This window comes from Echiichthys vipera (assembly GCF_963691815.1).
Source record: "Echiichthys vipera genome assembly, chromosome: 13".
NCBI classification, from domain to species: Eukaryota; Metazoa; Chordata; class Actinopteri; order Perciformes; family Trachinidae; genus Echiichthys; species Echiichthys vipera.
The window spans coordinates 23,539,531-23,554,316 of record NC_139838.1 but is presented as its reverse complement, the minus strand read 5'-3'; positions in this window follow the sequence as shown (position 1 = coordinate 23,554,316).

The following is a 14,786-nucleotide window of genomic DNA, read 5'->3' as shown; positions in this document are numbered from 1 at the left end:
GGTCTGGGACCTAAAGGTTCTGGGAACCAAAGTATAAGAAATACTTAAAAACTGTGTTTATTTGTGGGATTGTTGTGTGGGAAGTTTCGAGGATAATAGAGAACACAAACGGATAAAAGTGTGAGTAGGTTTCTGTGGTGGTGGATACACCCAGTCTGTAGCCGCTGATGGTGAAACACTGTCAGTAGAAGCTTGTTGCAGACATCACAGAAAAGCCTGACGATTAAACTCACCACTGGTCTTCTCTTATCTGGGGGAACATAAATAACAGGGCTGTGACACTCGGCTTTTGGTCATTAAAACCAGTGATTAACATCGTCTCACTCCGCTCTATCACGGTAGAGTAGAAGCTTGAGTGAGGGGAGGATCACTGGGGACTAGATCCACTGACCGGATAACGAGTGTGTGTGAATAAATAATAAATTAATACCTGTGAATAGTACTTCAACAGCTGAAATAACTATGACAGGCCCAGGATTAGGCTGGGATGAATACTGGCAGCGAGTAGTAGGCCAGGCCATTTCCGGATGGCCTACTCATTGTCGGGATAAAAAGAAACAGGAGACCAGATTGATAGATTTGAAGGAGTATTTAAAGACGTGTAAACGTTGGGGTGAGGGCGACCCAGAGAATATGATTGAAATTATACAGTTAGAGGAGGACAAGGCACGTGAAAAAGTAGTGGGAAATAGAAATAATAGTCTAAGTAGGTTGTGGCATAAGAGAAAACAGGAGGAGAAGGAACAAGAAAATAGGGAGGAGCGAAGAGCAGATTTGCATATGGCCGGAATGGCAGCGGAAGTTGTACAGAGACAGCTGAGAAATAGGGTAGAGAAGAAAAAGGCAGACGCAGGGCCTCCACCCTATCCAGGTCCAGTCTCGGCACCGTCAGCCCCACCCTCAAGCAGCATTTATCCAGAGTTGTCTTTACAGTTACCTACAATTGAGGCAGAAGGAAGTATGAAGGTAAGAATGAGAAGAAACGCAGATCGTGAGGATATTAAAAAGAGTGATAAAATGGGAGAGGAGGATTATAGTATAATAACAGGTGAATCTGAGAGGGTGAGACTTCACACAGAAGAGGAGAGACAGTGGGAGGAGGAAAAGCGGAAGGAGAGACAGCGTCAGAGAGGAGCGCGAGATGAGGAAGGGAGGGGGCATGAGAGGGCACAACAGAAAGGAGGGGCCTTCGGAGAGCAGCTGGAGGAAGAGACAGTGGGAGCAACAGGGGGGGTAGCAAGACTGCCCTTCAATGAAAAAACACACACGAACATTCACAGACACCAAGCATGCAGACCCAAACATGAGACTGACTCAGACCATTCAGATCATGACTCTGACTATGACCATAGGAGTCAGGAAAGTGATAGACATGGGAAAAAGAAAGGGGGATTTAAAGATAAACACATTAGTTTGAAAATAAGCGTGGCTAGTTCAGATTCAGAGGTTGAAGGAGAAGATGAAGATATGTGGTCAGATTGTACGAGCCAAGGATCCGCTGCCTCACCAAAACAGGAGGCCTTGGTGAGAGAGAGAGGAAAAGGTGGGGCAGGAAGGCCCAAAAGTAGGGTAGTGGATGTGGAAGCTTACGTGAATAGGTTAGAGAAAATGGTAATAAGAAACAAACATGAATTAGAGTTAGCTCAACAGAGAATAGAAGAACCAGTATCATGTAGAACGCGTAGCGGTGTTGCTAAAGCATCCGGCATGATGCCGCTGGTGCTTTCGAAAGAGTCAGGACCACCAGTATATAAACCATTTAGTTTAGCCGACAAGGAACACATGAATGCACAACTACCACCACTTAGTGACGGAGCTGGAATGTGGTTACAGAAATTAGCTGGCCTAACCGTAGGCACAGAACTTACCATAGGCGATGTGAGAGGATTAATTGGACAGAAATACGGATTGGGGACAACAGACCAATTGGATAAAGATGCAAGGACCATCAACGTTCCTAACGAAGACCCTTACAGCCACCACGCCACAGCATACGGAGGAGCCCTGAGGAAAAGATTCCCACAGCAGGGTAGTCATCACACCGTAGCATTTGTGAGGAAAGAGGGAGAGGGACCAGCAGACTATGTGGAGAGATGCAGGAAAGACTGGCAGGAGAGATCAGGAATGAATCCAGGGTCAGATCCATTACAGGGATCGATGTTTAAAGCAGCCGTTATGAAGGGAACAGATAAGGAAGTACAGGCAAAGATGGAGGATGACCCCAGGGCAGACACAGAGCCACTACACATATGGATGAGGACACTTCAACATCACATGCGTAGAGCAGATGAGAGAAAAGAGGCAAGCAAGACAGAGGTAGAGAATTTGAAAATACAACTGACTAAATTACAGTTAGCAAAAGCTAGAGAGGAAGGCGCAAGTCACAAACAAGCAGCCAAAGCGAAGACACAAGCACAGATGAGCCAACAACAGGCCGAGCCAGCGCCAATGGGAATCCCCATCCCTGTTACCCCAGTTGTGGGCCAATTCTATGCAGGACCCCCTCCCCAAGGACCATGGAACCCGCCAGGACCATGGGGCCCACCACAATCACATTATAGAGGAGGAAGAGGACGAGGCTTTAATCCTCGAGGAGGTTATGGAAGAGGCAGGGGCGGACCACCGGGGGCCAGGGACAATGGGTGTTTCGTGTGTGGAGGTCATAGACATTGGGCACGAGACTGTCCACAAAACCAGAGGGGGCCACCAAGAGGGGGACCACCACCACAGCAGCAACAACAGCATGTGCCACCACAACCACAACTGGCCCCAGGTAACCAGTTGCCCCAAAGCACCGGGTATCCAGACCAATACTAGGGGTGCCCAGGGTCAAGGGCGAGGGGAGAGGCTGACCCCTTGCTACGGGGAGAAGTGAACGAACGAAGAGTGAACTTTTTAGTCGATACAGGAGCAACACATTCGACTCTGATACAACCTCAGTTCGGTCAACAGCTCTCCAGATATTCCATAGACCTGGTGGGATTTGGAGGACAGCCAATGCCACTCCCTTTCACAGAACCCCTCCCCACTAAAATAGCTGGTTACCAGTTTCATCAAAGCTATGTATATTCGCCACAATGCCCAATCTCACTGCTAGGAAGAGACGTCCTAGTCAGATTAAAAGCATCTATCCTATGTGGCCCACAGGGGGTGCAAGTTCATTTCCCTAATGGAGTAAAAATAGACTGTTCAGAGACAATTACTTCAAGATGTAACAATGGACAATGGATCCTAGGGGAAGATCCTGATCAGCAGCAACAGTCGGCTAACGTTTACTGGGCTCAATTGAAGGAAGACCCAGACCCGCCAATCACCAATGTTTTGAAACTGTATCAACAATGGACACCGTGGATTCACTCAGTGCACCCATATGAACCGGTCCCTGACGTTCCTCACTGTACTCTTCTCTATGACCGCACCCAAACTGAAGAAGTGTATGAAGAAAAATTTAGGGAAGTGGAGGGTTCCCCTTGGACACTGACTTCGGACTGTATATATGTATCAAAGAAAGGAGTAGTAGCACAAGTCCTGCTCACTGCAGAACAGGCAGAGTGGTACAACATGGGGGACACTGCAGCACCCCATATTAGCTTAGCATTAGGAGCAGGAAGTCAAGCTAAAGATTTAGGGCCCATGGTAAAAACCGCCTCTCAGTTACAGGACTGGGAACAAACCACAATCCCCGCAGTCACATACTCTAAAGAAGGACAGGTGTATAAGATCACTCATCACACCACCTCACAATCAGAATTAGAGAAAAAGGTAATTACAAGAACACATGGCAGGGAAAGTACAGATCATGAACAGACAGAAACCATGTTAGGAAGAATACCTAGCACAGTGTGGGCACAGGGAAAGAATGACGTGGGACGATGTGAACCGCCAGAGCCACCCAGATTCAAGGTAAAACCAGGACCGCCAGTGTGGGTACCCCAGTACCCTACAAATGTAAAAGCAAAGGAAACCATAACTAAAACCATAGAAGAACTCAAACGGAATGGAGTGTTGGAACCCTCCGACAGCAACTGGAACACTCCTATTCTACCAGTCCCAAAACCAGATGGCACTTTCAGGATGGCACATGACCTTCGATTAGTCAACAGAAGAATAGAAACCCCTCCTATTCCGGTTCCAAACCCACACACAGCACTAGCAGAACTCACTAGGGAAATGTCCCATTTCTCAGTAATAGACTTGGCTAATGCGTTCTTTTCCATTCCCCTGGAACAAGATTTAAGAAAATACTTTGCATTCACATGGGAGGGACAGAGATATCAATACACATGTTACCCACAAGGAATGAATCTCTCACCCGGAGTGTTCAACAAAGTGTTAAATCAGCATTTAAAGAAGGAGGTAGCACTCCCAGAGAATACTGTTTGTCTACAATATGTAGATGATCTGTTGATAGCATCAGACAATGCAGAACATTGCCTACAAGCGACAGAATCAGTGTTAAAAGCACTAGCTAAAACAGGCTACAAAGCCTCAAGGAAAAAACTCCAGTGTTGCCGAACACAGGTGCAGTTCCTAGGGAGATGGATAACCGGAGAAGGAACCAGTCTCTCAGGAGCACACAGAGAGACGATTTTAAGACATCCAAAACCAGTGGACGTGAAAGGAATGTTGAGCTTCCTAGGACTGACAGGATACAGCAAACATTTCATCCCAGACTATAACAACAAAGCAGGCCCATTGAGAAGAATGGTCTTAGAAGCAGGGATGAGAAATCAGAAGGAGATTTTGAACTGGACTATGGAGGCCGAAGAAGCGTTCATACGACTCAAACAAGAGATGGCGTTAGCATCATCTCTACAGACTCCAGACTACAAAGAACCATTTTATCTAGACACATCAGAGAAAGACGGGACAATGAATGCAGTACTATACCAGAAAACACCACAAGGGAGAGCAGTACTGAGATATGTAAGCACACCATTAGATCACATGGAGTTGAGACAGCCTCCGTGTGTGAGACATGCAGCAGGATTAGCAAGAGTCCTAGAGAAAGTAGAACACCTAGTGGCAGGGCATCCACTTAAAATTTTGACCAGACATAGTGTAATAGCGTTAATCTCATCATCCGTTTTTACTCTATCAGGCTCTCGACTGAGGAAAGTAGAGGACAGCTTAATTGCGCCAAACATAACGTACACACACGAAGGAATTAATGCAGCGAGCTGTTTAGCAGTTCCAGATGACAAAAACCCACATGACTGCATTCCACTGACAGCGCAAGCCATTAAAGTGAGACCTGACTTGCATGCAAGACCATTGGACCGACGAGACATGGACTTGTATGTAGACGGCTGTTGTTTCAGAAAAGATAATGGAGGACTAAGCGCAGCATGGGCAGTGGTTACCAAAGATCAGGGAAAGTTTAAGACACTGAGTACAGGAGAAGTGACAGAAAAACCGTCAGCTCAGCTAGCGGAAGTGATGGCAGTGACAGCAGCTTGTAACCATGGTGAGGGAAAGAGAGTAAACATATATACAGACTCAGCGTATGCATGTGCAGCAGTGCATTGTCAGCTAAAAGAGTGGGAGAGAGCAGGTTTTGTGACAGCTTCAGGTCTGCCTATTAAGCATGAGGAGGAGATGAGGAAACTGACTGAAGCTCTTATGAAACCAGCAGAACTAGCGGTAGTAAAGTGTAAAGGTCACAGCACAGAGAAATCAGACACAGCAGCAGGAAATGCAGCGGCAGACGCTGCGGCCAAGAAAGCAGCAGGGTATAGAGTACCATTGCTAATGATGCAGTCAGAATTAACAGAGCCATTATCCCCAAGATGGACAGTCAATCAGCTAGTAGCTCTCCAGCAAGAGGGCTCGCCAGAGGAAAGATCCATGTGGATAGGGAGAGGAACAGTTAAAGATGCAGAAGGACTGTTTCGATGTCCACAGACAGGGAAACCAGTGTTACCATCCTCACTGGCGCCCTCTCTGTTGGACGAAGCACATGGACCAACACATGAGGGAACCAGACAAATGCAGAATACTATGGAAGGATGGTGGCATCCATTCATGACAGCTATGATAAAAAACAAAGTGAAATCATGCCCCATTTGTAACACCTATAATGTAGCGCCAACATTTTCACCTCACCCAGGGGCTCGTCCAAAATTGACAGGGCCAGGAGAGGAGATATGTATTGACTATACAGACATGATTGATGCATGCAGAGGTTTTAGATACTTGTTGGTTATCTATGATAGATTTTCAGGATGGGTAGAAGCCGTACCAGCAAAGAAAGAGGATGCACAGACAGTGTGTAAGTGGTTGACTAATGAGTGGATCCCTAGACATGGGATGCCCCGAGTAATCCATTCAGATAATGGCAGTCACTTTCGATCGAAGGACCTTAGACGGGTTGAAGGGTTGTTTGGGCTCAAACATACTTATGGCACCGTGTACCACCCCCAGAGTCAGGGAGGAGTAGAAAGATGTAACAGGACTCTGAAAGAGAAAATAGCTAAAATGATGGTAACTACAGGTTTATCATGGTTAGACTGCTTGCCTATGGCATTGCACTCTGTTAGGGCCAGTGTGAACAGAGAAAAGAAGTTTACCCCTTACGAGTTGCTTACAGGTCGCACCATCCCCGGACCAAGACACCAGGAACCACTAGAGCCAGGGGCCACACCCGGACTAGCACGGTCCTACGTGACTCAGCTCCAAGGCTGGGTAAAGACATTGGCAGGAAGCCAAGGGGGGTCAGGACCAGCACCAGCCCCACTGACTTTGCTAGGAGAACCTTGGGTGTATGTAAAGACATTGAAAAGAAAGTGGACACACCCCAGGTGGACAGGACCCCATAGGGTAGTGGAGCGAACCTCCACAGCAGTAAAAGTGCAGGACAGTGACAAGTGGATTCACCTTTCAAGGTGTAGACAGGGGGAGGAGCCCAAAAGGTCCCTAGACCAAGTCAGAACAGATCTAACCGAACAGGGTTAAGGGACTTCTGTAAATACATATAATCCATTATTGACTCACATACACTATAAAAAAAAACAAAAAAAAAACACCACAGTATATAGAGTGAAAAAAAAAAAAAAAAGAGAGCACAAAAACAAACATTGTGTGTGTGTGGACACTTAGTGTGTTTTTTGTAATATTCATTATTTTAGTGGTAATCTATCTTATATGTGTATGGTTTGATAATTGTTAGTTATGGAACTTGGCAGGCCACGTCCGTGGCATCCCTTTAGACACCCAGGATTTTGTGGTCTCAGAGGAACATTATGTTTCCTCCTAGGAATCACCCTAGTAGTAGTACTCCCGCTGTTACTTCTCCATGATTACAAAACCCAGTTGCAATCTAACAGTACCGTCCCCACTAAAGCCCCAAGTAATGTGACTCATGCCAAGAATCGTACGACCCGTTCAACGTCAGAAAGTGAACAGAACTCCGCCCCCTGCAGTCAACCACAGGCTCACAAAAGCATGACACAATTCTGTCCATATCTCAATCACATAACTACGTTTGGCGTACAACTCAGCACACTGTATGGGAAAACGGGGAAGTGGGGATCGACAAACGCAGGTCAATATCATCCCAGTGGCTGGTACTTAACTAATGATCTCAAGAATACGGGGTGGGGAACATGCTTCGCAGACGATGGGAGAGTGGGGTGTAAGCCCAGCACCACTAGTGCAAAAGAGGCGAAGAAAATAATTACAATGCGGGTCACAGGGTCAGGGGCTAGACACACCCTTAAATTGACATTCAATCTAACCGGAGTAAATCAACATAACGGGTGGGATCTCCTGTTTTGGGCCTACTACAAATCAAGCAAAGACCCCTCCTTTCAGATTAAGGTTAAACCACAGATGAGGAACACCACTGCTCGGAGGAATAGCCAGCTTTTGGTTAACCAGGCCGCTACCGAAAGGGGGGAGGTCAAAGTAATAGTATGGGGTGACCAAGATGATACAGATTTTGATTTCTTTGTTGCTACGGGGATTTCTGGTAAAGGTAACAACTGGCTAATGTTAGCTCAACAGGCAGCAGTGGGAGCAAGCACGAGTTGCTTGGTGTGTATGGGACCTAGACCTCTTTTACACATTGTACCAGCCACAATAAACGCCACTTGTATGATTAACCTTATGACACAAGACAATCCGACTCAGAACTGCTCCAGATTTGATAAAGTGTACCCACTGACTCCCCCGACACAAAGGAAGCCGTTGTTTTCTACTATAATACCACCAATGAATTACACATGCATTAATTTCACAGGAAGTGTACCGCTATCAACATTTAATATCTCCCTATGTCAGACGGTCATTCTGTATAACAAAAGTCAAAACATACTGTCTAGAGCCGACATCTGGTGGTACTGTGGGGACAGGAGACTGTATGATATCTTCCCGGAAAACCAAATGGCCGTTTGTGCTCTAGTGTCCCTTATCCTTCCGGTTAAAGTAATTCCCATGGACGGTACTGACATTAGTCAGGCAGTGGAGCTGTCAGGTGTATCATTGGTCAGGAAAAGACGTGACTGGAAACAGGAACCAGACCCTACGTATATTGATGCTATTGGTGTCCCTAGGGGCGTTCCGGATCAATATAAGTTAGCAGATCAGGTAGGAGCTGGGTTTGAGAACATACCAGTGATAGCTGCAATATTCCCGATCACTCCCAATAAGAACGTTGACAGGATCAATTACGTACATTACAATGTGCAGAGATTAAGTAATTGGACACAGGAAGGTTTTGATGCAGTGAAAGATCAGCTGAGTGCAACTTCCATGATGTCCTTCCAGACTCGCATTGCAGTAGACATGTTGTTGGCAGAGAGGGGGGGCGTTTGCTCTATTTTTGGTGATCAGTGTTGTACATTCATCCCCAGTAATACAGCGGCAGATGGTAGTTTGACAAAAGCCATAGAAGGTCTCAGAGTATTGAACAAAAAGATGAAAGAGCACTCAGGTGTGGACACAAGCATGTGGGACAGCTGGATGGGTGTTTTTGGAAAGTACAAAGCCCTTGTGTCCTCAGTATTGGTGTCAATTGCTGTGTTTGCAGCTATTTTGACCTTGTGTGGCTGTTGTTGCATTCCATTCCTTCGCTCAATGACTGAAAGGATTCTCGAAACGGCTATAAAAAAGGAAGGGCCCAAGTATCAAATGTTAGCCACAACAGACACAGACCCTAGCAATGAGATAGTCCCATTGTCTGACCTGCCAAGAAGAAATGATCACTCTAGTGAGTGATCAACAGGGGGAATTGAAGAATTAAAAATCTTGTGTTAGTGTGTGTATTAGTAATGATTCAATTAATAATCATGTGTTAGCGTGTGTATTAGTAATGATTAATAAGAGTGTGATAATCAATGATTCAATTAATAATCATATGTTAGCGTGTGTATTAGTAATGATTAATAAGAATGTGATAAGTGTGATTATTAGGTATGATCATTTAAAGTGTGATAGTGATTAGTTCAAGCTCAAACTTTTCTGTTCCCAGCATAGCACATAAACTTTTGATTCAATCTGCATCTGCTTTCTCTGCACAGGAACAAGTCAAGGTCACAAAGACAAAGAACTAGTCAGCGCTCGAACAGGCATCTGGCAGATAGCGTAAGAGTTAGGAGAATTGCTGTCCGTGTTTTGTTTCCTTCACAGATAAAGAAGAAGACTCCTGTGGACACAGAGGGAACCCCTACGCCTGGGAGTCGAGATGGAGGTGTCCTGACGGCTGTTTCAAAAATACACACATGCACGCACAAGCGCACACATAACCACGCCTTTGTAACAAGTTTATATGCTGGAGTTTTTAGAATAGATATCAGAACTTCTTGCCTCTGATCACGGGTACTGTGTGCTCACAGTCACTCTAGATAGAGAATAGAACATTTCTCCAGACGTCTGTATCATCCGATGTCCTTCTGCTAATAAATGCCTGCTGGCGCACTAAACTACCAACGACTCTGCTGACTCCAGAAAGCCTCCTGTAGAATTTGAATTACGCAATATTAAACTCTGTTAGGTCCTTTTGATTGGTGTGAAATTCTGAAAAGTATTGTGTAAAATTCCTACAGGGGCTAAGCTATACGTGAACTGATAATTAGTAAATGTTTGTTATTACTACAGAAAACTCTTCTAGATATTTTGCTAGTTGGCTGGTTCCCCTGTTGGTAGCTAGATCCCTGTGTTTTTAACAAAAATAGCTAATTCAGGAGGCTAACTTCTGTGTTCACTTCACGCTTTGTCTTGTGCTACTTGTGTTTTCTGCATCTCTACCAGAGGTGGTGAATACAACATTAGCAGATCTACAGTATTTTAGACTGTAACAAACTTTTCTTTTAGGGGAAATGAAGCAAAAGTCTGCACAAACACACACGCTAATGCACAGGATTCACATTATTGCAGTAATTTAAGGTGATTTAAGGTCAGTTTCTGTTGTACAATACTTTTTTTTCCCAGTTTACCAAACACTCATCAAAACCCCATAAATAAAAAGCCACATTCCCTGGCCTATGTAACACTTCCTGAAAACCCTTCCCTCAGAGCAGTTGTGACCTCTTATCAGCTCCGCTCAGCCTTTTCTCTCTCAGTGGTTATAAAACTACCGTCTACACATAACTGCTGCTGCTGCTGCTGCTGCTGCTGCTGCTGCTGATGATGATGGTGTGTGGAAACAGGAGCAGTCACAGACTCTGCTCTGCACCATTAAAGAATAAAATAACAAAAAACAAGGTGATAACAGCTCAAGACCTTTGTCCTTTCAAATCCAGCATGCTGATTAAATTCCACCACAGTTATTCATAGCCCTCCTTCCTCCTCCTCCTTACTTTCAGCGCTATAAACACATTTGACAAGTGGCTCTGCTGAGGTTTCGGTGTGTTGGCCTTGGACAGCCTTGGAAAAGTAGCCAGCGGTCAAATCCTTTCAAGCCAGGGAGGAAAACACAAAATGTCAAATCAGATATGGGAATTGTGTTTGGGTCTGAATTGTGTTTTGTTCAGTCGTGGAGCAAAAATGCATTAGGAGGTCCTGCCCCTGTCGTTAGATCATGAGGCATCACGTACTGGAAGCTTTTTTCTTTTGGGGTATGACACCACCAAATGAAAACAGGCAACTTTCTTAGACTAAACACAGCGTTTGCGTCTCTAAAAATGGTGCAGGAGAGCACGTACAGCAAAGTGACGTACCGCCGGGCGGCTCTCAGCCTTGGCAGGAGGGCCGGGCGATCTCCGTCAGTGGCACCAGGAGACGAGCCGCCGATGGAGACGACGCTTCTGACCCCGAGGACAATAGACACAGTCAACAGTGAACAAAAGCGCATTCACAAACTTGGCTGTATGTGCCAGCTTGCTGCTGCCTCTGATTGCATTCACAAAGGAAAACTAATGAGTTTGATTCTTCACAATCACAGTAAAACAGCCACTTTGGATTCATGCAGGATTAAATCATCTGCAGAAACAACGTCAAATGGACACTTTCTGAGGGGAAGAACTACGCCTGTTGAAAAGTCAAATGTTCTGTCAAAGTGTAATCAAAAATTGCAATGCAAAATCTTTCCATGGTCTTCATCGGCCCTTACATACATCAAATAGGCCATCGAGACAGTTTTTTTTTTTTGCGTATAAACAGTCGCTAACAGCCGAATGCGGCTAACACCGATTAGCTCGGGGCAGTGCGGTGAAGGCATTAAAACGTCTTTTTTAACCACTAATTCTGCTCAAAATAACAGCAAATCTCTGCAGCAGCATGAGAAGAGTCCCTACACAGAAAACAAAGCAGCAATGGGCTCCTTCCTTTGGGATTGACTTTGGTAATCCACTTGAATGGACTTTACTATGAGAGGAGCTGGTACAGGGGCCAGTAGGTAAGTCTTTAAAACACTCTTTTAATAAACTCTGGGTTCACTAACTACGTTGTTGGTACTTTGTTTTCTGTGTAGGGACTCTTATCATGCTGCTGCAGAGGTTTGCTGTTATTTTGAGCAGCATTAGTGGTTAAAAAAGACATTTGAATGCCTTCACCGTACTACCCCGAGCTAATCAGTATTAGCCACGTCCGGCTGTCTGCGACTCTACTGGATTTCTCCGTTAATAGTTGTTACACAAAAAAAAAACTGTCTCGATGCTTATTTGATGTATGTACGTGCCGAAAAAGACCGTGGGATGATTTTGCGCTGGAATTACACTTAAAATTTAAACTGTCAAAGCAAATTTACTGTAACTTTGCGAATATAAAGATAAACACGAGGTCATAGTTGATGTTAAGCACAGACTCTAAGAGCAGACAAATCCACACTTGTCAGTTTTAAATAAACAGTTGAAAATCTGCGGCATTCCTCCCTTTAAGGCTGATTGAGGTCGCCATCATGACATTGAATCCACACCACACAGCAGATTTTTCCAGCCTTTAGATAAACAGCAGCTCCTTCTGAAAGAACTCAAGTTACTTTGTAAAAACTTTGGCTTTGACCTTTTACACTGACAACTTTGCACAGTTTAACTAAATTGATAGAACATTTTCTTTCCTCAGCTATTAAAGTTTACTTCATGTTCTTTCGCCTCTAAGGCTCCTTTCACACATGCACCGCAAACCTGAAATCATCTAGACATTACCCGGAGGAGCTGTATGTGAGAACGCAAATGTCCAAATTAGTAGACCCTGCCAGCTCCCTATACTACAAAGTCTGTGCAATCTCTGACTGAATAGAGCAGTTGCCGTGTTGATGTTTTTTATCATGTGTGAACCTTTCAGAAAACATTTGAAGTGGAAGAAGAAAGGGTGATTCGTACGAAGACAGCACAGAAAATGTCTCACTGGAGAGACGAGATTTGGAGGAATGGCAGGAGTCTCGGTTGATTACGACCAAATTACAAACCAGCTCTGTGACTGTGGTGTAATCTGCGTCACGTCCTCCCTCCTGCAATCTCTACCCGTGGACGGATTATGAGACAACGGGCTCCTGAGCACAGACACGTAAAAGATCCCCCACTCTGTCTACGTAGGAACAAGACACCCAAATTCAAAGACTCTTCTTTTAGTCGGGTTTTCTTTATAATTGTTTTGCATCTATTTTAAGTCATTTTGCATGTTTTTGCACTTATTATTGCATGATTCTTTTAATCATTTTATGTTTTCATATCATCGTTTTGTGTCTCAGTGGTCATTTGACATCTATTTATAATAACTTTCTGTGTCTTTGCCGTCATTTTTGTCTCTGGTTAGTCCTTTTGTGTCTATTTTCAGTCATTTAGCATCTCTTTGTGGTTGTTTTGCATCCCTATAGTCATTTTTTGTCTCTAAATGTTGCATCTCTTTGTGATCATTTTGTGCTTTTATTCACGCCCCCAGGGTTGAGCCATGATTGGATAACTGAACAGGCCCAACAGGCAAATGCCCAGGGGCGGTGAAAATAACCTACAAAATGATCACAAAGAGACGCTAAAGACCACAAGTACCCCTCGCTAAAGCCAAACTGAGTATTTCCAGTAAGTGCCAACGCGTCTGACACAGACAATCTCCTGTCGTGTGCTACATGTGTGAAAGGGAAACTTTGGATAATGTCTGGTAATTATTGGAAAGAGGAAACAAAAACCTGAAAGGACAAAACTAAAGGCACAGGACGATGACACAGATCTATGGAGGCAGTGAAGAATGAAAACCTGAGCGTTGATACTGGAAAAAGATTTTTAATTCAACTGACTGTTGAGTATTTACAGGAGGAACAAGTTGTACATAAATAGGCGATAGTTATAAATATCAGCGGCTCGGCTGGTACAAAATTAAAAAAAGAACATATCGTACATTATATACACGTGCCACTTTAGTTTTTTTGTACAACATTGTCTCTTGTGGGATTGTCCGTATATTAGTCCCATTCACACGTGATCTGAGCTGCACTGCACATGCAATCACAGCGGGTGCACAGCAAGTGTCCCGGGTGGTGGGTGGGGTGGGGGGGATGTGGCATTTGGACGACAGTAGACTGAGGGGGCAGCTTTAGTTATAAGCCTATGAAAGGGACAGGATTATTGGGCTGGAGTGTGATGGCATTTTTAAAAGTCTAGAGGGGATTATTAGTTGCTGGGTGTCTCCTTAGATATTGCAGTACACGGCCACTTAGACGGCACACAGTATTCACCATCTGGGTGTGAACACTCCACCAAGATACGACCCGGTGGTTAGTTTGCTCATATCAGCTGTTGGTTACACTCTTCAGGTGTGTACACTTTACAGCTCAGGATGCACAATAAGAGCACCAACAACTTCCAGTCCAGTCTGCCAGTTTCGTCTGCAGAAGAAGTCGTTTCTGACACATCGAATACAAAACATTTCCAACACATTACGTAAGACATTGCTCAGTGTACTGCTCCTCTGATCACAGCGTCACTTACAATTAAGTCCTCGGCCTTTCTGACGCTTTAGGGGGTCCGCTGAAGAATGTGAACCACCCCCTCTAATGAAAGAAAATAAATTCTGTTATACTACTCACATGCACAGCCGAGACCAAACACGACACTCACATGTCTCCTATGAACCACACATACGTACGAACATGCAGAAACGGCCCCACAAACGGCTTCACAGAGATTTCGTTGCTATGACAGCAGGTGAGTCATCAGCAGCAACTCACATTTGGTCCCTGAAATTGAGCTAAAACATTCAAGCAGGTAGTGTGGGCAATGTGCAGAGCATTCAGTGGCTAAAAACAGGTGGGGGTGGGGGGTTCAGATGATTCTCTCGAATACTACTCTTTTAATATTTTAGGGGGGGGGGGGTAAGGATAGAAAACACTTTTTGTCAAACATCTGTATCAAAAC